This window comes from Anas acuta, chromosome 3 (genome assembly GCF_963932015.1).
Source record: "Anas acuta chromosome 3, bAnaAcu1.1, whole genome shotgun sequence".
Taxonomy (NCBI): Eukaryota; Metazoa; Chordata; class Aves; order Anseriformes; family Anatidae; genus Anas; species Anas acuta.
In genome coordinates, this window is record NC_088981.1 from 9,327,831 (window position 1) to 9,351,663 (window position 23,833).

At 44.6% G+C, this 23,833-nt stretch overlaps 1 long non-coding RNA gene across 1 annotated transcript in view; it reads left to right on the forward strand.

Moving 5' to 3' along the window:
* Positions 1–23,833, forward strand: part of LOC137853355 (uncharacterized) — a 272,934-nt gene that overhangs the window by 91,605 nt on the left and 157,496 nt on the right. The window contains exon 3 of the long non-coding RNA XR_011094412.1: positions 12,552–12,709. This is a non-coding gene — a long non-coding RNA (uncharacterized lncRNA). The remainder of the gene's footprint in view (positions 1–12,551; positions 12,710–23,833) is intronic.

Sequence of the window (23,833 nt, forward strand, 5' to 3'; positions counted from 1 at the left end):
AGTAAACTTGATCCCGCTTCTGGGTAGGAAGATAGGCTGGATGCCCTCTTAAGATTCTTTTTAGCCTGACATCTATATGATTTCTGTGACATAGTGTTTTGCAATAATATAATATATTTTTATGTTGCTGCAAAAAAAAGCACAGAACTGACATAATCCAGGCAGTTTTGCTTTATGATGAGAGATGAAAATATAGGTATGAATTCATAAAAGTCTCAGGAAAATAAATGCCTGATCTGACTTTAAATATAAATGAACACAGAAAGAGTTATATGCTGAATAATGATCCCGCAGAACAAAACTAGATCACTTCCTCAGGACTTGCTATCACGGGGCATTGATTATCTATCTTGTCTAGTTTGGGTGATAACCTAAGAATTTGAACTGTGGCCTCGCCCCCCAAACAAATACAGATGCATTTTCTCTAGGTGTTAATCTCCCAAAGGCCCGCGCTCGTGTAATATAAGCAGACCTCTGAGCTCCAGCCTGGTTAGCTCTGTATCCAATAAGCTGTATTAATATCCTGGGTCAAAACTCGCTTCAGGCAGCCTGAGGGCAGCAGCCGTCCAAATGCATGTGCCCTGACACCTTTCCAGGGACGAGCCTCCCGTAGCTGGGCCCTTGATTTATAACCCGTGTGTGTGTTTTATATTTGTACAAAACACGGCGCTTCTCTGAAGCCTGGTGTGTTCAGGAACTCCGCTGCTGCTACATCTCAGCCCTCTTCCGTGGGAATACTCACCTCGCCCTGAAAGAGAGCCAAGGGGGAAACGAAAGTGGAAGGATGTGAAGGAAACGAGCTGTCCTGCTTAAAACCCTCTGAGAAGCAGGGCTCTCAAGCCCTGGGGACTCGGGAGAGATCTGTCCCCTTTCCAAGGAGCTGGAGCTGGTCCTGCCACGGCTGCTGTGCCAAGCAAGGGGAGCGAGCTCTGCTCTGCCCCCGTCCTCTGCTGGAGGCATTCCCCAGCTGCTCCAGACACCTTTCACTTCATGCCCTGTGCGTCCTGGCCGTGATGAAGAAGCTCTTCCACGAAAGCTCCTTCTGTTGCTGGAGTGCTGGCTGCAGGAATTAGCCGGGGTGCTGCTGGAACCTGTTTTAGGACGGTAAGGCTGGAGCTGTAATCTTGTGCCCTTGGCAGGCTCTGCTTTTCACCTCGTTTGAGCGACGAGTGGCCTCTGAAGACAGAAAGGCAGAGGGCAGTCTTCGTCTTCTGTGCGCGAGGCCTGGGAGCTCCCCCTGCTCCACCCCGGCTGTTAATACGTGGCACGCATCCACCGAAAACAATAGCTACACCAGAGATGGCTGCGTCCCATGGGTGGCCTTTCAGGAGCAGGGAGATTTTGAAAGAAAAATGCTGCTGTGCCCAACTTCCCTTGTGTACATGCTGCTACCAGAAGCTTCCCCTATGAGTCCCTTTTCTTCAGAGCCGGAGCCAAACCCCGCTGCAGCCCGTAACCAGAGGAGCGTCCTGCTGGCTTCTACAAGAGATTTGTCTGAGGGTGGCACGAAATGGCTCCCAAACTGCAAATCATGTTGGCTCCCCTCTTACCAGCGCTCTGCTCCTCCGCAATATGCCCTGGGACCCTGCCTGAGCTGGCTGGGGCTGGTTAACCATTTGCGGTCTGCTAACCCTGGCGGTGGTTTGTCTGTCCGTGGAGGCCACAGGGGACAGACAGCCCACAAGGATCGCCCCGGGGCTCCTTGTAAGCAGTCGCAGGCCTGGCCTCTGCTACAAAGCGCTGCCACGGCTGGACGCAGCCGCCAGCTGCGGCTGCCAGAGCTCAGCGCTGAGCACATCCTCGCATTGTCCGTGTACTCTCAGGCAAACCCCAGGAGGGAGTTATTTAAAAGTAATCGGGATGATGTTCCTCATGTCCCAGAGCAGGCTGCTGCTGTGTCCTGCTGGTGGAGGAGCTGTGGGCCGCCCTCCGCCTGCCCTTCCCCGCGGACGAGGCACAGCATCACTCGCAGCGGGGCGGCACAGGGCTCGGCTAAACCCCATCCCCAGCCTAAACTGCTGCGGCTGCCAGCTTGTTCCAAGCTAGAGTTATCTCCTCGAATCACAGGAGGGAGGTGTTGGGGACTTTCTCCATTTATCCTGTCTGTTCTGGGTTGTTTTACTGTCTTTGTTCTTAACGCAGCGTGCTTGCAAGCCTTAAACAAAACCTCTGAGTCTTGCATAAAGATCGTTTATACAAATTATAGGGAAAATCCTTGATGTGTTTGACTAAAATAGCTTGCACTTGTTTTTCACAAGTATTTTCAGCTCTTCACATCTGACTTCGAAATACAAGGAATGTGGGCTCTGGCCTCTAGTATCCTTGTGAGGGACGGCGGGCACCTGGGCAGCCCGTTGCAGTCTGCTGGATGCAGCTGTCTGCAGAGGTATGTTAAATGTTCAGAATAGGCTTGCTTCCCTCACAGTGTTGATTAGCACTTGGAGTTAAATGAGTATTTACCAGACTAACACATCTTAAACAATTCAACAATATAGAAACGAGCAAAAACCTCGAAACCAAACACTTCTGTTTTTCCAAGCAGATCGGTAGTTCCCATCCTGGTGTGAGTGGCTTGGCCTGTTCCAGAGTCATCAGGGCATTTCCCCTAGGACCTTTCCGAAACACCCCCAAAACTTCCAAGCCTTATAAATACGTGAAGGAACAACACCAAAAAAAAATAAAAATAAGAACAATAAAAGGCATGAGCCTGATGTATTTTAGTTGTACATCGCTACTAATGAAAGTCATATGTGTGGAAACCTCAGTGATTTTGTCCTGGCTTACTGAATTTAAACAAAGACTGATACCTATTTATAATCCCAAGACTGCTGCCAATAATATATTTTATTGCTATGGTTGCAAAAAAACAAATATCCCCTAAAGAAGCATGTTTCACAAAAATGAAAGAGCTGAGAGGATCGTGGAAAGATTTGCTGCTTGTGGTAGGTTAGAGGGGAAACGTGAAGCAAGTGTGGTGAAGTGGTTAAAAGCCATGATGGGCTTTACTTTTGTTCTGGTACCTATGTTTACTCTCCACTTTCATTAGATCAGCTTGGTTTGCAATAATGTTTCATCACTTATGTAGTGTAGTTTTTCTACTGTACTTTCAGCAAGGGGAAAAGCAGGATATTTTAAATAATTATGTTTATTTTTAATTAGAAAGCAAGCAACTTAATTGCTTGTTCTTTTCTTGACTTGATTATATTTAATAAAATTAACAGAGGGCTTACCAAAAGTGTTCCCAAAATAACATAAAGCATATGTACTATCCCACATAGAAAAGCCATCAAAATTGAATTTTGGAGTGGTTTTATGTAGATGAATTTATTGTGAATGAATGCAACCAGCCTCCTTTTCTGCTGCCCTGTTGTGTTTGGAGCCTACCCGTCGGCATTAACTGCGTAATGTGGTCCCTAGGAGGGAATGGCTGATGTGATAATCGTGATGTAGCAGGTGAGTGCAAACCAGGAGTCCCCCAAATCTGCCTGATGCATGCGGGGGAAGCCTGCTGCAGGCTAGATGCTCTGTGCAGTAGGAGTAAAAAGCCTGAAGGCGTAGTGTTCAAATTCTGCCTCCCACACCTGCAAGGACTCCTCTAGATCAAATTTTCTTCATAACCTAAAAGAGATGTGATATATTCCCAGGGAAGAAAAGTTTGTAAAAGACAAATTACTTCATGAAAACCTTTTTTGGCGATGTGGCTCTTTGTCACTTGCAGACGTGAATAGCTTGTTTGGGTCTGGCATCTTCCATAACCCCACATTAGTACTTGGCTGTCAGATCAGGTGTGTAAAACCAGTCTGCCTATTACGCAGTGAGCTGTGATTGAATCCTTTATTTATGACTTCTGCCCCACACTGCTTTAATTAGAATGCAAATTAAGGATTTCCTGGAAAGCTGCTGTTTACTTCTGCCATACTTTACATGTTTCATTAGTCTTAGGACCCTGACATGGAGTTGAGTTATGTCAATTTAACAAGTTATCAGTCAGCGGAGCCGTTGTAATTGTACATACACATGCACGGAGGCTTCCTGGGCTGCAACGTGATGCTGCTGCCTTAGTTTGGCCTCCAGTGCAAGGCACCAAAGCTGTGTTGTCTTGTCTTGTACCACTGCTGTGGCTCAGCTAATGAGAGGTAACTTCATGCAGCATAGCTTGATCCCGTGCCTGAGCTTCTCATTTATGCCAAAGCTTCCAAATCTCACTTGGCAAGGCATCTTTAGCTGGGAAGCATGGTTTTCACTAGGAAGTAGGTTTTGATAGTAACTGTGAGCAGTCCATACTCCTGACCAACAGGACATTAAGGTGGGTCCTATCTGATTAGACCACAAGTTGAAGTCATTGTTTTCCTCTTTCGTTTCCAACCATGCAGCCTAGCTGCCTTTTCACATACATTACCAGCCTTTTTTGTAGGTGACCTTCACCTGAAGAAGCTCCTGGCTGTGGGCGGTGCCTCTCGAGCTCCTGTGGCACCCCGTGAGGCTGGGCAGCGTGGCCAAGTCTCCTGCACGAGGCCTCTCCGCTCCACCAGTGCCAGCATCCCATCAGGGGCCTCACTTTTCCCAACTTGCTTACAACCATGCATGGCACTGCCTTGAAAACCAACATTTTCTGCTCTTTTCTTCTGCTTTCTTAACCTTTCAGGATGCTGCTGCAGAAGTCCTATTTCTGAGGGCGCTGCAGCCCCAGAGGGAAAATTTTCCTGCAGGTCCCTCTGAAGGAACTTGCACCAAAGTAACCGAGGGCACGGCCCCTGGCACCTTCATTTTGCTCGGCTCCTGTGCTGACAGAAGCGGGTGGAGGGAAGTAACCTATCCCATTTCTGTTTGAAAATATTTAGCTTGAGTGATGTGAAGATTTCAGTAGATCTGTGACAAGATCAAAGACTATAAATTATTTAACAGTGGTTCTACTTTTGTGGAATTATTTAAAGTATCATAATTGCAGCTCAGCTTCCCAGCCTTCATTTTCAAGTCTGGAATTCTGTTGGGAACTATCATAATCACTGAAGAGTATAATATTACAGGCTGGGTATAAAAATATCTTTTTAATGACTAGCAAATTAGTGAAATGTCTTGACCTGAATCTAGACCAAACAGAAGACAGTGTTTTTATGGAGGGGGAAGAAAGACTAAATTGTCACCACATTGTTATTCTTGTTAAATTCTCCACTACTTAAAATGTCAGTTGATTAGATAAAATTTGTAACACTGTGCATCAATGCAAGTGATGAAGGGCTGTGTGTTACATAGTATCTTGGCATTTCTACACTTTTGTTTTCCTTTTAATGCTAGCATGCGCGTTCTGTGACTGAAACTTGGAGAAATAAAGGCTATTCATTACTGCAGTACCCTGTGAACAATAGAGATCACGAAAGGCCTTGCAGGGAACTCCTCTGTGTGTTGGCTCTTCAAGAAGCAGGATGGGCCCTTGGAGGGATTTCTCTTAGGCTTCAAGTAGCTGTTGTGTGCACGATCTGCCTGGCTAAGCGCTTTGTGTCCGACCTGACGTAAGACCTAGAAGGGACAAGAGTTTCCCACTCCCTACCTTGTGATTCAAAGTGCTCACTGAGTCTGTGTTTACCTAGGGAAAGGCATTTATGCTCCAAATTCCTGTTTGTAAATGAACTGAAGGAAACTGAGCCCGTGTGTTCCTCCGAGCAGTCAGATGTCAGTGGCCAAATTCTCAGTTTGGGCAATTTGGAGCATACAGTACCGACGCCAGGCAGGTCTCTGCAGACGAGGGTTCAGTTCCCTGTTACCCTATCAGTTTCCAGTGTGATTTGGGGCAAGTCGCTGACCTTTCTGTTCTTCATTTCCCCCAAATTAAACCAGAAGCGATAATATCAACCTGTTTACATGGTGAGCATTAGGTTACCAGGGCTGCATTTGCAGTGCAGAGCCTCCATAGCAAAAGAGTGAAATCCTAAGGGTCGTGCAGACAACTTGACTGCATTTTGCCTTCGCAGCAGGGTAAAACAGGTATTTTGGGACAGGGGGCGTCCTGCGTTCACAGGACACCTTATGCAATGAAGCTGTAGCCTGTAACTCAGATAACCTATGTGAAAACCTGCAATAGGAGCCCAGAGATAACAAGATGCAGGAAAGGAGGTGGTCTCCGTCCCAATCTTCCTCTCCTGCTGGCCAGAGCCCCTGCTGCTTTGCTTTGCTGCAAAAAATGAACGTGGCTTCGCTTGGTTTTGACTCACCTCTTCTCTTAAAAGTTTTCTCTGCTTGGGCTAGGTGGTGCAACTGCTTAGCGAGTGCACCAGCCTTTCAGCCCCAGCTGCCCAAGTGTAGCAGCCACAAGGCAGAGTGCCATTAATTGCTCACTTTTAACATCTCTGCAAAGCGCTGCAGCCCCATGGCTCAATGATCTCTGCTTGGGAGAAGCCCGCTTCAATAACAACAGAACTTTTGTGGTCTTGGGAAGCAAAGACAAATGAGAAATTTGCTCAGCACCTGGCTGAAAGAAATGTGATTAGTCTTTAATTAACAGGAGCGCGAAGGAGCTTCATGAATTAAATGGAAAAGACTTAACCTGAGACTTTGTATTCTGCAAGGACCCGCAGCAAGGCTGAGCTCGGTACCTGCACGGACCACGTAGGCACGCGTGCTCCTCAGATTAGTGACATCTCCCAGGAGGCGAACGCCATGCGAACAATCGTTCCTGCTGGCAAATGTCATCTGTTAGATATCAGCCTGCTTTTCTCCAGTGACACAAAGCAGACTTCATCCTCACTACATCGTGACAGCAGCGTTTCGTTAGCCTGCGCGCAACCTAGCGTTCTGGCCCAGCTCCTCCTTCAGGCTGCGTGTTGACATGCACTGGGGAGCTGGAGTCTCCAAAGCATTAAGGCAAGATTGTATCGCGGCGCAGCCATTTCTTTCACTTCTCCACGCTGGATTACGTTCTCCTACTCGTTGGAAATGCAGTAGAAATATGTTGCTCCAAGAGCTTACTCACTTGCTACAGTCCCTCGCTGTCTAGTTTCGCTGAAGATGTGTTGACAGATCAGGAAGGGCTTAGAAAAGGACATGAGGAGAATGATCAGAGGTGAAAAACCTATCTGCAGAAGCTCAATAGAGTTAGTTCATCCAACACCATGACCTAATGATATCCTAGATATACTCTGAACAAAGAAGAGCTTTCTGATTAATGGATAGCCTTTTTTTTTTTTTTTTTTTTTTTTCTACCAGGAAAACAATTGCCAAAAGAGGAAATGAGGATTTTTTTTTTTCTTTCTTAAGTTGGCAGAATGATTAACCACTGCTTTCCTGGACATATGACGAGGTCTTCATCGCTTTCAGTCTTTAAGAATTAAGCTTTTTATTTTTGGAGCTGGGAGAAGGTTTTGAGGCCTGTGGTGGTAGGAAGTGATGTTTGAGCAGACTTGATGCTTGGAATTACATATAACTGCCTGCAATGACCTTTCTGGTCCTTCCCAGCACTGCATTCCTAAGCCTGTGTCTTCCAAAACAAAAAAAAGTCCTTTGATTTTCAAGAGGCATAAAAGTTTGAATGAAGCAACCACTGACATAAGATTTCCAGTGTAAGAGCTTAAATGGCCCACAGTCCTTCTGTGGGCCGTAAGCCTGTGACTCTACAAACTCATCTCAACGAGTGGAAGCTCCTCTTCCACTGAAGGAGCTCTAAAACCTTTGCTTTACCACTAAGATTTTGCCTGAAACTCTTAGTGAGGCTATAGTGTACATGAGCAGGCTTTGGATACCTTCCAGATGTATCCCAGGTACGCCCTGCACTATGCACAGACTAGATAGTGGTGCAATCTCATCTAGCGTGTGCCCTGGAATTACTGCTCGTTTCTCTTTATAATAAATGAGAGCTATTTGGCTACAATCTTCCTAAAGCTGTAATGCATCGGCATCCTGGAGTGCAAGAGTCCTATCTTGGATGGCTACATTCAAAACATACCCTAGGGACTGTTAGAGAAATTTATAATCATCCCTTTAGAATCCCAGGATTAAGTTCTAAGTGGCAAGCAAATAAATAAACAATGCTTCTCCCTATTGCCTATTTATTTCCCAGAGATCAATGGAACGTTCAAGGATGAAATTGGTTTTCTTAGAGGATTAAAAAAAAAATATTTTAAATAGTTTTTTATTATGAGAATTCATACTGTGGATTCTGGAGGGGTGAAAGGTTAGTGTGAGCCGGGTTATTGTGAACTGTTCCATTCTGAAAGAAGCATTTAGAGGTATGAAAAGAGAAACGAAGTTAAAGAACACCTTGTTTTAGCTTGTCAGTTTGACATCCTGCTAAAAATAAGGCTGTGAAATTGCCTGCTGTTGCTGGGAACTGGGCAAATGCTGTGGAAACATGCACAGGTGAGGACGTTTGCGCACTGTGTTGTGCCGACACGTGGATTTGCAATCCCTGTTTGGGGCAGTGCTGTTTTGTAACAGGTCCCATTGTTTCCTCCCTTTTTGTACCTGGTCTGGAATAGCAAGTGACATCTGCAGCGTACGGGGCAACCCCAGCAGGTGCAGGGCACAGTGATGGACAGTGCTCCACACCTACTTCTAACCAAAATGCGTGTGGATAACAGGCAGGTTTCTTCCACTATTGAATCAGTCTGTGACTGTTGGTGCTGTTTTCCTTCTCCCATTTTCCACGGACTCCTCTTCTGTCTGAATTTGGAAGAGGATAAACAGGTGGTTTTGGTTCCTTTTTACCCAAATGAAGAGAGTAGCAAGCAGGGAGGTTCAGGGCTGGTAACTGAAGTTCAGCATGGTTTGAAGGGCTGTGAATTGGGGCTCTGGTCGCTGCCACCTCATAAAAAAGCAAGGCTCTCTCTTTTTCTGTTTGGGGAAAAATAAACCAAAAAAGTATGAAAGAACAATACTGGCAACCACAGAATGAAAGACCAGTCAGTGCCGTCTATAAAACTAGAGTTGTCAGACCATAACAACAGCAAATGTCCAGGTGAACCGAAGACTTGTGAAATGAAAACCTAGTCTTGAAAATATATCATTTATAAGGAATGCTTTTTTCCTCTCTTTCTTTCTTTCCCTCTCTCTGGTGTCTGAAGCTGTGTTCTCAAAGGCTAACAGGATTGCAGTTCTGCTGACCAAGATCTAGATCTCGAATGTAGGCTATCTCCTGATAAAGTGTACTATCTGTGCTGTATGCACTGAATCTCTGTGGGCACACACAGGTTTTGCAAAGAGGTTCTGTGCATGGCGGTGCCCCTTCTAAACCCTGCCATTTTTCAAATCTGTTTTTTTCCCTGCAGCACCTGCCCATGTATTTTAGTGTTGTTCCTGCTGCAAACTTCCTCCAAGTGGCTTGTTTTACAGCTGTGATGGGGCTGCCATCTGGATGGTTTGCCTTCAAGGCTGTCAAATCCCTTGCAACTGTGCCTGTGGCATTGCTCCCCAGTGTGCAGGCAGTGTTTGCAGGAGGGATTCTTCCCCTCTCAAGATAGGGGAGAGCCTGATAAACTTCCTGGAGGCAGCACCAACCTGTGTTTGGGGCAAGTCAAGAGGGAAGGCTCACTTTGACTAATTCTGTGAGCGCAGGCCTTGTTTTCCGATTTAAAGCTCGCTTTCCATGGGAGGAGATGGTCCTGCTGGGCTGCCACGTGCCACTCCGGCCAGGGTAAGCGAAAGCATTAAATATCATAGGACGTCTGTGAATCACAGGCTCCGTGTGGGAGACAGGGATGGCAGTGATGGAAGCAACTATGAAAAAGAGTAACAGGAGTGTTTGGTTAGCGATGGCTGAAATCTTCTGAAGAGGAAGGAAAGAAACAAATTTGAGCACTAGATAGCGGGCAGGAGCCTGAAGGAATGCGGAAAATATGTACAGTGGCAAAGAGAGAGACTGCAGAGGTCTATAAATGATGCAGGAAACTGTGAAGGCTGAGATATGGTTGGGGACTGATTACATATATACGGTGGGCTTAAAAATCCTTACAGGCGTCAGGAGAGGTTACGTGCAAAAGGAGCTTTGCAGGATGGGGCTGAACGGCATTGCAAATTGATAACTATAGACTGCTGCTGAAAGGCCATGAGTATTTTAAAGCATGGGAGGATGAACTCTGTCTGTGTGTTGGGGGAGGCGAAATATTGCTCCACGCGTTGTTCAAGGGTGGAGTTTTGGGGTTGTTGTCAGGGAAATGCTCGTGGCTGTAAATTGCAGTTTTTTTTGTTTTTTGTTTTTTTTTTGCAACTCTCTCTTTAATTTAAAAGTCCTTCGTCCCATTTGCTGCGCTAGTCTTACAGTTCTTGCTTTAGGCTTGTATTAAAAGTTGGCTGCCTCGGCTGGAGGAAAACTAGGGGATAGGTCAGATGCTAATTAATTTCATGCTAATTGTGCCATAATTTGAAATCCAGTGGATTAGTTTCTGTGGGAGAGCTGAAATGTATGGAGAGGCAAAAACAAGTTAGGATAATTAATCTCTGTAAAATTGCTTGGGATGCTCTAAGAAAAAAAAAAAGAGGTTTTGCTGTTGCTTTTATTTTAGCTTTATTTGAAACCTTTTAAAGGCACTCGTTCGGCGGAATACACAAAGGCCTCGTTTCTGCTGGCTCACACCTTTTTGTTCCTAAAACACCGCAAAGAGCCACCCCGGCAGCCGGCTGAGCTCTGGGTGAGGTTTCCCTCCCCGCATGATGCACGGTGGCTTTTAGACGTGAACAAAAGCCTTCTCCCCATGAGAGAGACCCACGGAGCTCCAACCCAACGAGGAGGCAGCGCAAACACCGAGTAGGACTTCAAATGGCACTGCCAAGCAGAAAGCCTTATGATGAATTAGGCCTGGTCCAGATGTAATTTAAACATATCGACTCGTCTGAAGTAAGTGCCAGACGCTGCGATAGGGGAGGCAGGAAGTGGCTGGCCGAGATTGCTGAGCCAAGCTGGAAGCAGGAGTCGGGGAGAGGAAGTGCATCATCATTTAACCTCGCTCGGCAGCTCAGCACAAAACTGATGCAGTTGCTGATGGACGCTGATATCAAAGGGAGAGATCCCATGACAAACTCTCGGTGCTTTTAGAATGAATGTAAAGCTAATCAATAGCTTGACTCGGCGCAATATGAAAACATAGCACTGGGACCTCCATTAAAATGATTTTTCTTTTGAACCTATATGCTGGGATTGCTGGTGGAGAGGTTTTAGAGATAATGATGGCAGTTAGAAGACAGCTTTCAAATTCCCATCAGGTTGTTGCATTTCACTGCAACTAGCATGTAGCTGCGCTGGGAACTAGGCAATGTCAGCCCTTGAAAGATGATATTTTCTTTAGCTTTTTTTCTTTATGGACTGGTGGGGCCCTAGGAATAGTTGAGATGGCTTTTAAATGGGGTCAGGGATGGAGAGGAGGAGAAACCATTTGACTGGACTGTGCTTGCTGTGCGAAAAGAGCTCATGGCTTTTTTTTTTTTCCTGTCTCTCTCCAGCAAACTGTGACCATATGGGAATCTGTGAGTCAAAGTTCAGAAACCAACCAGCTGCCTTCGGTTTCTGATAACGGATCATATGGTGGCGAGGGCTCACTTGTCTTTGATAACCCATGTGTCTGAAATCAGGATATGTGGGTTTTTCTCGACTTCATGGGTGAATTTTATCACCCTGGGCACACATTCTTCACTCTCTCACTCAGGCTGGTCATAACTGTTTAATGATTACGACTGTGCCATCTGCAGAAGCGTTACATCGCTCACTGCAGTCCCTCTCAGAGACGTCTATTCATCTCAAATTGTGGCTCTGCGGGTGCCGGTCACGGAGACTCCGCAACTCAGCACCCCTGGAGCCGAGCTGTGATTCATGCCTCCGGAGTTCGATGACGTTGGCTGTGCAGAAGCCAGAAGTGAGCCTCCTGCCCCACACGTTTCTCCCTCCGCTTTTTCTGAGCCGCACTGGACGTGGTGAGATAGAAGCCATGCAAAAGTTTTGCACAGTGTGGATGTTGTGCAAATTTGCCTCCTTGGGCATTTTGGGAATAGCCTTTTTTTTCCCAGGTGTAGGTGCTCTAGTTTTTAACTCTTGAGCAGCCTGGGATACAAGAGCTGCAGGGCGGTCTGAACCATGCTTGTCTTTGGGGAAGGTGAAATAGATCGGTCTGGCTTGCTGCTACTCTGTCATCTTGAAGGAAACCTCAGCTTCCCCGTCCTGGTGTTCTGAGTCCTCTTCAGACTCAGAACAGGAGATGCTTGAGACTGCACACGTTGCAACTCTGAGCCTACAAAGAACTTAAGCAATTAGTTTAGGGTAAAGAAAAGGCATCTCACCCCAAAGCGACCTTTCTCCAGCCAATGATCTTTGCCCAAACAGAGAGTGAGAAGTGTTCTGTGCCGGGTATTGCATGGAAGATGGCAGTAGCTGCTGGAGGAGCAGGAGAAGCCATGGAGAAAGTTGGTGGACCTGAAGGGTCCAAGGAGGGATGGGATGACACCGTGGAGAGTGAGAACACATCTTTATGGAGGAAGCCTAGAGGTACTGAGGAGTGCTAGGTAGGAGAGATCATAGTGTTATTCCTGTGAAAAGGTTCTGATTCTCATTTTAGCTTCTGCTCTTCATTTTTCAGAGGTCCTGAAGGAGCTGGTTTCTGGATTTGAGGTTCCTCATTCTCAGCAGCTGTCTCCAGTATCTGTGGAAATGAGAGAAAATTGCATGAAGTTGTGTATGCTCGCAAAGGCTTGTATGCTGCCCTTTTCCTGACTTGGTCCTGTGGGTTTTTTGATGGTGGGTGACCGCTGCATCAGGAATGCCTGTGATGTCTCTTCAGTACCGTTCTTTTTTGATGGCATTGGTCACAAATAAAATCACTCCACATTTCTATATTATCTTCATGTGAATTTTCGCATCTGCTCTGGCCACTACTCTGCTAATGACCACGCTGTCGTGGGGCTGACGAAGGATATTTAGTGCAGAAGTGGAATGCGCTTCTTTCCTGCCTCGGTGGGGCTCTTAAACGTGCTGTGGGGTTTGTGCGTCGCCTCTTGCTTAGGACTTCATTTCGATAGATGGGGGTGTGGGAATGGAGGGGCTTTCCAAAGGCCAGCGTGAGCATGTGGGTAGGATGGTAATGGAGTGTCACTGTGGGGGAGATTTTGAAGGCCTGGAGATGGCATTGTGAGTTGTTTTGAAAGCTGCCAATTGTTGTCAGTATGTTGACGATTATTTTCAATTTGTTTTGTTTTGTTTTTTAATTGTGGAAATGTTCCCAGAAGCTTAGTAAATGAGGACATGTTCTTATAAATATGCAGTTAATATGTTAAAGCTCACATGGCCCAGCCTTGGTTATGAAACCTACTCCTGCAACTTGGTCTCGTTTGTCTCCTAGAAGGCCTGTGTTTGGGAGAGGTGCCCCTAGTTGTGGGAAGAGGCTATGTCTCTCAACCTGCAAAGCACCAGAGCTTGGATATTGAAACAGACTTTCAGCCTTGCAAATGGGTTTAATCCCACTCCAACACATGGCTCTGTTTGTGGACGTGGGATGCCAGAAAACCACAATGTATTCTGCATGATATTTGTAAGCTCCGTGCAAAACTGCTGAAGCAAAAAACCTAGCCTTAAACAATTAAAATCAGGATTGTGTTTGCAGAGGTGTTACGTGGAGAGTTTTCTTTCATGTGTTAGAAATTTTCTTTCTCAGGGACGATGGAGATCATCAAAACCTCTGAGTGTCCCTTGCATTCAAAAATTACCAGCAAAATAGTGTCTCTGTGAGATTTTCTTCTGCTTTTGTTGCGTGCTCAGGGCCAAGATTAGGTGGCTTCCTCACAATGTGAAATTAGCAATTTTCAGTAGTGTGGTAGCGACACGGGAGCTCTGCAGAATCATCCCAAAGGTAATATCTGAAAGCTCAGGGTGGACTGGAAATGTCTGAAGCAGATGGAAGGTTCTTAGCTTGTTGCTGAAAAGGTTGCGTGAGTCCCAGAGAAAATGTGAAGTAAAATAAAAATAATAATAAAAAAATTAACTCTTTTGCCATCCCTCACTGGTGTATTAAAAAAATAAGTTCTGCTTCTTCCTTGGACCTTTGTTCACTTTCTGTTGCTCTAGCAGAGCATTCCCAGTGATTCTCTGCAGCCATGCTCTTGCTGAGGGCTGGCAGTGGGATGCTGCCCGCTTTATTTTGCGCGTGGAGCAGCCTGAGCTGTGTTGTGTGGTGAGGCAAGGAGTGGAACGGCGAGCTGAACGGTGCTATATGATGGCTGCAAGGAGATGAAATGAATACTACTTAGAGAGCAAGTTACCCCTTGCTGTGAACATGAGTGGCAGGATTTAGCTCTTTTGTTTCTGCAAACTGATGTTTCCAATTCTGTGCGTTTAACTGGCTTTCATAGAAGGAGGGAGAAATAAAAACTTGCAAGGATGGTAAATTTTGCTTTGTGCTGTTAAGAGGGGTACTACAAATACTTTTTTTGCCAAGTGTGCACTGACTTGTGCAAGGTAACACCTTGATTTACATCAGTACAATATCGAAAGCTTTCGAACTCATCTGTGGGAAAGAAGCAACGAAGGGAAGTTATTAGGGATTCCTCTCCTTATGTTCTCCTTCCCTCTCTTCTGTGGTCCATCTGTGAAATGGGCCATAAGAGGGAGTGGGAGATCGGCATAGTGGGAAGACAAAAACAATGAAACCTCAATGAATTGATGATGAAAGAGAGGGAGACAAAAAGACCCTGACGAGAGCTGTGGATGAGCCAGGGGGAAGAAGGGGGAACACAGTGTCCGAATGCCCAAAGGCGATGACGGGGCGGCAGCACCATTGGCCACTCAAGCAAAAGCGAGGAAATGAATGAATGGGGAGAAGAGCAACAAACTGATGTCGCCTGCAATATGCGGAATTGGAAACAGAGCTTTCAGAAAGGAAAGGCACACATATGGACACTTGTGTTTGTGTCGAACAGGACCGTGGTCTCTGCATGGTTTGCCCGTCTTCTCAGCGGATCGTCGGGAGAAATGAAGTGTGGTTCTGAGCGAGGCTCTAAATTTGCTGATTCCTTCTGCTTCACATTGCTGCCACGGACTAAAGTTTTGTATTAGGGAAATTGAGACTGTCACTAAGAACGTACATCACGGTGGGTGATATATTGCTGCTCCAACCCCCAGTCTCAATCATGCAAAAATGACTTGCAAGGAAACGTGACTCAGGTCCTAGGACCCGGCCAGCAATATTTAGTGTTCCGTGGGGAAGGAGAGAAACCCGGTAATGAAATCACCAGCCTTAAACTAAGCTGCTTTTCTTAGGTGGCTCCCCCAGACCTCAGCAGAAACGTGTCTGTGCAGGTTCAGCCGAGCTGCCTGTTGAATAGTTTGGCCAAGCGCAGGAAGCGAGATCTTTGACCTTCTGCAGTGTCCTCATTGTAGACGCATGCATATAATTTCCAGTAATTTAACAGGAGCTTTAGTTTGAAAAAGATTTGGGTTTTATTACTTTCATTCATCATCATTAACTCATGCCATGTGGTGGAGAGGAGGGAATGACATATTTCCGCAATTAGATTCAGTATTTTGCATGAAAAAAATGAGCTGTTACAGCAAATGCTGCTTTTGAAATAGGGAATAAAACAAACGGAAACAAAAGTTGTGATGTGTGCTTGGAAAAGAAGAGTTAAAAAAAGATATTTTACCAATGAAGTCGTCCTTAAGCTGTGGTTAGGAATGATTTAGCCTCCTAACCTATTCCTACTGTGTACTTGGCTTACATTCAAGAAATGTTTTCATCCAGTACCTTGATGCGCTTCTAATTCGCCTGTTCCGAAGGCGCTCCACTTTCTGCTCGCTCCCAAAAGGTGCCCTGCCTTCGTCTGCTGGCAGTACCTTTGTGCAGAGCTGCTTCAGTTTGCAGAGGGAGTGTGAAATTTCATTTGATTTTTGGTTCGTATGGGTTTGCTTTGCTTGAGTTTTGATTTAGCTGAGCCCAACAACTTAACACAAAACACAGCTAGGAAAATCCTATTTCCTACGGTGTGGGATGCAGAAGGGATCCGTCCTCTGGGGTGGCTTGACTCTGGGCTGAGGTGCACCTCGAGGCTTTCTGGACCTTATTTTTTAACCCTTCTCCGAGCCAGCTAGATTGCAAGGGCCTGATCCTGTTTTCTGTGAAGTCAAAGGGATGTTTGCCATCAATTAGGATGGGAACAACATGGGGCCCAACGTTGGTAATGAAACCCAAAACCAGGCTGGCTTTATGTGGTTGAGCCTTCCTGCCAGCATTCCTCAGGACTGTGTGTGTGACACATGCTCCCTTGATAATCTAATGAAGGATACGTGTAGACCCAAACATGTATTTTATTTTACACAGCAGCCCACGTTTTCGGTAATTTGCCTTCTCGCCTTGTATGCGTCCCACTCGTGCGGATGTTCGCATGAGCCAGTACTCCTGCTAGCTTTTCTGTTTCCCTTCTTGGGATGTTGGTTTTCTTTTCTGCATGTTCAATTACATGTGCACATTCATCTGTCATTAGTTCCTGTTCACTGGAGGATATTTTGCAGAGCTCTTTACGCGGCATTCATAATACTCTTATCCATGATTTGGATTTCTTACTGACAGCAAAAGTTCAATCCTTTTTGCTGCTGTTTTATTCATTTTATAGCTCTGTCTAGATAAACCACTTACAAGTTCTGTAGTAGAAGTTTAGCAATTTGGTTGATTTTTTCTCTTCTAATTCAATTGTGCCTTGAATTCTGTTCAAATTTAGATTTATTTGTACTGTTTTTAAGGCATTTAAAAATGTAAGCTCCTCATTTATCAGGATTTCTATAGTGATTGCTTTCTTGCATTGTTGCCATAATTCTCGCCTGATTTTTGTTGTTGTTGTTGCTCTCGTTCTTTTGGAAAAAATGATATTCATCTTTTGATTACGCTTGCCAGCTCATCTCTGTTTCAGAAAAAAAAAATGATCATTTGTGCTACTGCACTCAATTACCTATGTTAGTGTTGAGAGTAGATGTGCATGGATGGGGGTGGCAGGGAGATTTATGTACGCGTGTATGTGTGCGTTATCTTCAGCTACGTGGGGCGTGCGCTCATGTCTACAGTAGTGTCTTTCTTTTTCTTTTAATTCCTCAATTTACTCGGTAAGTTTTGGGAAAATACTACCTGGACATACCGCTGGCTCTGGACAGGAGGCAAAAGCACAGAACTATTTAGAAAAGTGATGTCCAAGCCACCTGTGTGCTGGGGTACATGGTAAACCCCAGAAAGGAGATAGGAGGAAATAAATCTGCACAGAGGGGACTCAGCAGCTCTCCCACCACCCGAGTGTATCCCCGTGCTTCTGGGGCCCTGCTACAAGCCCAGCAGCACAGAGGTAGGCAGCTATGGTTTCTTCTTACTCCAGCTGCCCTCAAGAGCCCTTTTTGGTGGAATATCTGCCATGGAAAAGACCAGGAAAAAGAAAGTCACCTAAATTCAGGTTGTAAAATATTTCATTGTGACCTCACGGAAAGTGTGCAAGTAGTAATTCGGACCTGGTTCTGCTTCTGTCCTACATCTTTGGACGAGCGGGAGGCTTTCCCTGGGCCCTTGTCTAGAAGAAGGGTAAAACCTTGCACAAGGGGTACGTCTAGGACCTCATTTCTTCCTCCTCATTTCAAATGCACCTAAAAGTCAGCACAAGGCTGTTGGAGTAGAAACCTTGGCTCTTGGACAGATTTTCATGATGATAGGCTAAAGTGTAGGGTCCGGCATTTGGCACAGATGAGAGAAGAAGTTTCCCCACTAATTTATTTCTTTTACTAATAATTCATCTAGCTATTGATCGACTTTGAGTTTGTTTGGCTCCAACTCTGCCCTTCAGCAGCTTTTGTAAACAGGTTTTTCTTATCTGCATGAGTCAGGGTTTGACTTTCCCCCTCTGTGCTATAAATTACACCTGTGTCTCAAGTCTGATGCTAATGCCTGGGATTTAGTGAGAAAAGGAAGGAATTTGAGCTCAACTTTTGTCATGGAAGGCTTTGCTTTTTCATTACTCAAGCCCCACAACGAGACATCTTTCTCTCTGCCCCCTTCAGTGCTTTGCAGGCAGAAGAGCAGCCTGAAACAAATTAATTTCCCACCTTTTGAACCTGTGTTTCCATCTACCTTCATCTTTTTTTTTGTTTTGTTTATGTTTTAATTAGCATCTAAAGGTAAAGTGTGTAAGGGTCAAAAGACTCTAATGTGAGAAACAAACCCATAGAAGCAAACAGCCTCCCTGCACTCAGGGAGATTATTAATACGAGGTGAGTTTACTCAGGAATTTCCAGGATCAGGCCCATGATACTGAATTTGATTTAATTCACTCATACATAATGATTACCCACAGCTCTGAGCAGATGTAGTAATGACTACAATTACTTGCAGATCGTTTTTTATTATGATTAAATCTGTACATGATATTATTCTGGAGGCAGTGGTTTTAATATTCAGCTTGCTCCCCACCCTCATCAACATTGCCTGTGCACAAGGTTAGAGGCAAAGCCCTGGTTTGGCTGTGAATAGCTTTCTGCCATGGGCAAACGTTGGTTTTGGTTAGAGTCCATTGGCACATGCACTTCAAGTTCAAAGCTTAGCTTCGCAGCATCAAAACTGCACGTGTGTGTGTGTCTTGGGATGTATTTCAACTGTGAAGCCCCCACCAGCTTCAAGAAAGTGATCTGAGAGCAATGTTGAGATCACGAATGGAAATGTCACCTGTAATGTATTGCAGCCATCATGGGCTAACGCACTCGAGTGGCCAGCAGCCTGGTCCAGCAGCTTGGTCGTCCCTGAGGAGCTTTCACCTGACGCAGGTTGGTTTTGCTCCAGCCAGCAGAGATCTGTGTGCTGCTCCCAGTTCTGCCTGAACCTCTTGGCATAAGCCTAGAGCAGCCTACAGACTCCCTTTTAATTTAGCCTGTTGTGAAATGAGGGTAGGAGTTAATTTGCGAGCAGGAAGACTTGTTGTTTGGCTTGAGTTAAGTCGTGTTAGGGAATGCTGAGGGTAGGCAAAGGGTCTTGTGCTTGTGGCCATATGAGACACCAGGATAATTCGTTCAGGGCATTCGCCGTACGGCTGTCATTCAAGTGCAATGTTTGTCTCAGCTTTTAGTTTAAGCGCAGCGAATATTGCAAATAGCCCAAGAGGAGGTAGCTGTAGCTGAATGTTAAAAAGCTTGATTATTCCATCTTTTTGGTAAAAATGATTCTTATTGACAATTGGAGGCTAGTTGAGAGAAAATCAAAAGGATATCATTGTCTGTGGACTAGCTAAAGATTTTCTAATTACGAGAACAAGTTTTGTCAGCCACCTCCTCCCTCAATATTGCCATTTCAGCAAAATAAGATTTGTCAAAAAATACTCACCACTCTTGCCTGTGGTTCTTTGTCCTCATAGGGAGGATCGTTGCATCAAACAAAAACATCTGTCACGGTTCTTGTCAGCTGTGTTTGTTTCTGGATTTGTTTTTTCTGATGAAAGCCATGACAAAATCTCTGGTCGTGATGAGGCAATTTTTGAAAGCAATGAATTGTGGTTGGGAGGTGAAAAGTTGTTTGCCTGTACAATTTCCACTCGGCTGATCTAATTTGAATAGGGTGACCAGGAAAGAACCTGCTGTGGAACGTTTTGCTTCGTGCCTCATGGTCTTGATTTGCAGTTTGCAGTAATTCTAGTCGTGCTTTTGGTTGAAGGAGATGACCTAAAAATATTCTGAAAAGTTGCTACTGGAGAACAGTTAATATCACTTAAAATACCATTTTAAACCACTGCATTGCACTGAAGGCAATGTTAGAGCAGGATGAGAAGGAAATGACTGATTCACAGCAAAATGCCAAATTGCAGGTATAGAAATTAATTCTTTGCATAAAGCGGGTGAAAGGAGTGTCAGTCCTCTCAACAATTAAATTCATCTTAATGATTAGCTGCAGTAATGTTCAGGAGCAGTGGGCTCTGCATTGATCACGAGATGATGATGCATGTTGCTTAACGCAGATGAATGATGTTGCAGGATGACAAGTTGATGTCTTCAGATCGAACGAAGCGCCCCGTGTTTTATTTCCTGGCGTATGGTCAGGAGGGGTTGCCGTGATCTGCAGCGTCCAGTGCTGTGCTGATAGCAAGACGGGTAAGAGCCGACACGATACTCAAGGTATGGTTTTATAAAAAGTCCTTGACCACTCTAAGGGACACTCTCGTAGCACTATGCACACACTAGGCATAACTACGAACCAGGCGGCCGTTTGTCAAAGGGATTATCACCAGGTGGTTAAGCACTTGAAAGGCTACCACTTGATGCAAGACCTTCCCTATAAAAGCTTGGCTATAGGTCAGTAATTTGCCGATATTACTGGGTCAGGAGAAAGCAGTTTAAGATCAGAAGTAATAATAGAGCATTTTAAAGCTGACGCTATAATGCCAGAAGCATGGGAAGTATTAATAATTTTCACGATTAAAAAAAACAAAACACACACCACCCCATCAGGTTGAGGAGGAAAAAAGATGTCACAAAGGAATCTAGTGGAAGATTTGAAGAGAAACTACGAGAGACTTCATTAATATGGAAGGAAAGATTAGCCCAAGAACAAAAGAACAGGAAAGGAGTTGGCAAGGGTAAAGCTGGTAGAAGAATTATAATAATGTCATCCATGAGATATTTGAGTAAAAAGCTAGAGAAATTAAAACAAAGCTATGTTAAAACTTTTCAAACCAATAAGGTCATTAAGGGTATTCCCCAAAAGTTAAGGGAGGGGGGGGAGTGTTACTGGTTGTGGCTGCAACACTTCATTTTCACTTTTGGTCACAAATGCAGTGCTGGCGTGAGGAGCGATAAGCAAAGCAGCAGAGGACATACCGAGAGGTCGTGCAGGGAGCTTGCAGCCGTTTTAGTACACAATCTCGGGCCGAGTTCTTTAGTTCTTTGGGAATTTCACTGCTTTGTGAGACAACAGCAATTGTAATTCTTTCTTCTAGGGCTTAGAGTGTAGTCCAAGAGCTTAATAAAACAACGTGAAGGAAAGCTCATTTGCTTGACTTTGTATGCAAGTTCACATTTGAAACTGAAGAGCAAACAGTGCCATGAGATACCCATTGTGGCTCATGAATGGAAAATGAATTATGTTGTTCAAGTATCATGTTCACTTGCATATTTCCACGTTGCAAAACAATGGCTTACAAAATACTGTACGCAGCATGCCTATAATTTTGGGTTGCAGTTGAAGGGCAATTTAGTAATATTGTGCCCAAAGGCTCGGAGCAGCATTGACACAGTTTTGGCCCCTTGCGATGATCCCTTTATGAAGACACAATAATGACCTGGTTTATGTCCCAGGGAGCTTACAATCTAATTGAAGAAAAGATCCAAGAATGCTGATGATAAACAGGAAGGGAAAGAACGGGTGATGGCAAATGGAGAATATATGTTTACCTACTGGTAGTAACGATAGTAATTGGCATCGTTACTGCTGGGCTTATGTTCAGGCACTGTAAAGCACTGATGACTTGGTGATACCCACCACATTTGGGCTACAGGACCAAGGTGTGTTCATCTGGATGTTCTGCACCTTGTGTTTACTGCGCCCTTGAAGTACTCTAGATGTGATTTCTTTTGGATGGAGAGAAAAGTTTATATCTAGTTTTGTCTTCATGTGTGCAAGTTTTTAGATGCTCTATTCAATATTATAGGAGTAGGGCATCAGAAAGCTGGATCCCAGCATGCTGAGGGTTTACTGCTATCAGATACGGTGCCAGTGGCAGCATGACTGGTAGGAAGGGGCAGCTGCAGCTGCTTGAGATGACTTCTGCTCTTGCATAAAGGGATAGGTTTCCTCTTCCCAGCTTGCTGGTAGTGCAGAGCAAGAGCTGGCTCACTTCTCCCAGAAGAAGTGTGCAAAACTGAGCTTAACAGAATATCCTTCTGAAGTAAATGAATGGGAGGCAGCAGTTGGGTTGAGCAGACCCTGCGTTAATTGACCTCTTTTCCCAGGCTGACCACATTTTTAAAGAGGCGTTTTTATGTCCATATGCATCTCATTGGCAGCTCTTGTAAATAATCTTGAACTGTTTTTTTTCCTCCACCAACATCCTGATTTCTGTGCAGGCTGTTTTCACGTCTACATTGTTTTAGCCCACTCGTCATCGTTTGCAGAGGTACTGTACACACACTATTTTTAATTGCTGACCCCAAATGGATTACTGTTGCTGATTTGGTTACACTAAATCCTGTTCTGTTATCAAACAAATTTGCTGTCTAATGAAAGATCAATGTTATTGTGCCGTGTCCTACTTTGTGGATTAAGTAGAGTATTATTCTAATTAAACTATCAGGAAAAGCACACAAAATGCTCCAAGAATGAGCAGCACTTGCAGTCGCAGCTGTTAACAAACACAGTACATCTGATCTGAGATTAAGATACAAAGGAAGAATGACTGTATTTAGGTGAATTAAGTAGGATCTGAGAGCCAAGGTTACAGAAGAAGACAGTAGTTTTAAACCTGCCTATAAGAGAAGGTAATTTACTATGTATGACTTAAAAGCATAAAATCTTTCAATGACGCAGTTCTGGATCAACTGCATAAAATGATGATGATTGCCATTATTAATGGCTCTGAAGACGGACATATCTTATGCACTTTTTTTGCTCTTGTGAGTAAATGCCTATGTAAGATTTCTTCCAAAATTAGAATGTATGGCTATCAATCATTTATACTAAGCATGGATAGCCCTGCTCACCTGTCATGACATTAAGAGCATTTATTCCTTTCTGGGCAAGCTGCAGTGAGATGCTTTCTTTTGTTGTGGGATGTCGGCTGACGGTGTTACTGCTCAACATTTTTCTTCTGCTTTGAGTTGCAAGGAAACAAAAGCCACCTAGTTGCTTTAACTCAGTCTCATAGTACACCACGCATAGCTGTGCATTATCTTCAGGCTTTCACAGCTTTCCATACAGTTGGATAAGTTTTGGCTCCTTCTGTCTAATGCTGTTTCCTCTAATGGTTGAAGAAATGGAACATTATACTGTGTAACGTGTGGGGGTCACATTAATCACAGAAAATTCTTTTAATGTCTCAGAAGTAACTGTCAAACTGGACATACTGAATCTATTTAAACTAAAGCATGCCATTTTTTATCTACAGTGATCTTTAATTCACATAAAAGGGTCAAGAAAATGTGATTAAGTGACAGTTTTAAAATGTACTATAATATTAAATAGCTTGATTAAGTGACAACTATAAAATGTAATACAATATTAAGTATCTGGCTATGTCCCAAAAGAACTTTAAAGTATTTAGAACGATTTGGGAATTCTCCAGCCCATCATGAGTTACGAAAGAGCATTTTTATTAAATATAAACAGGTGAGCTCAGAAAAGAAAAACAGATAATATCTTGTCACAGTGCAAATAATGCCCATCGTAGCTGCAGATTAGAATGACTGCCTTTCCACAGGGGCTGAAGGAACCAAACAGGACTTCTGGTGGTGCCATCCCCTGAGACCACAGGTGCAAGGATCACTCGGACTGAATAGTCCAGAATAGCCCAGTGGGGCAACTCAAGAGTCAGACATGGTGCGGCTAAGTAAGCTCAGGTGTTGCTTTCCTAGCTTTTTGAGTGTGAAACAAGTGTACAGCGATCTGCTCAGCACTCTGGCAAGTAAATCCCTGGCAGATCTCCAGCAAACTGCTGTTTGTCTGGTACACCTTATACTTACTTCATCAGGAGCCTACGCATGCCGTTAGGCTTGAAGGGAAGAATCAGGGTGAGAGGAGTGCTCTGAAGTGTATGGCTGGGTGGGAATATGGCTTTTGTCACGGTAAGAAGCACAGGCGTTGCAAAGGAAAGAACGGTGATCAATGGGGAGAACATGATTTTCTGGCACATTTAAGGAGAATCACAG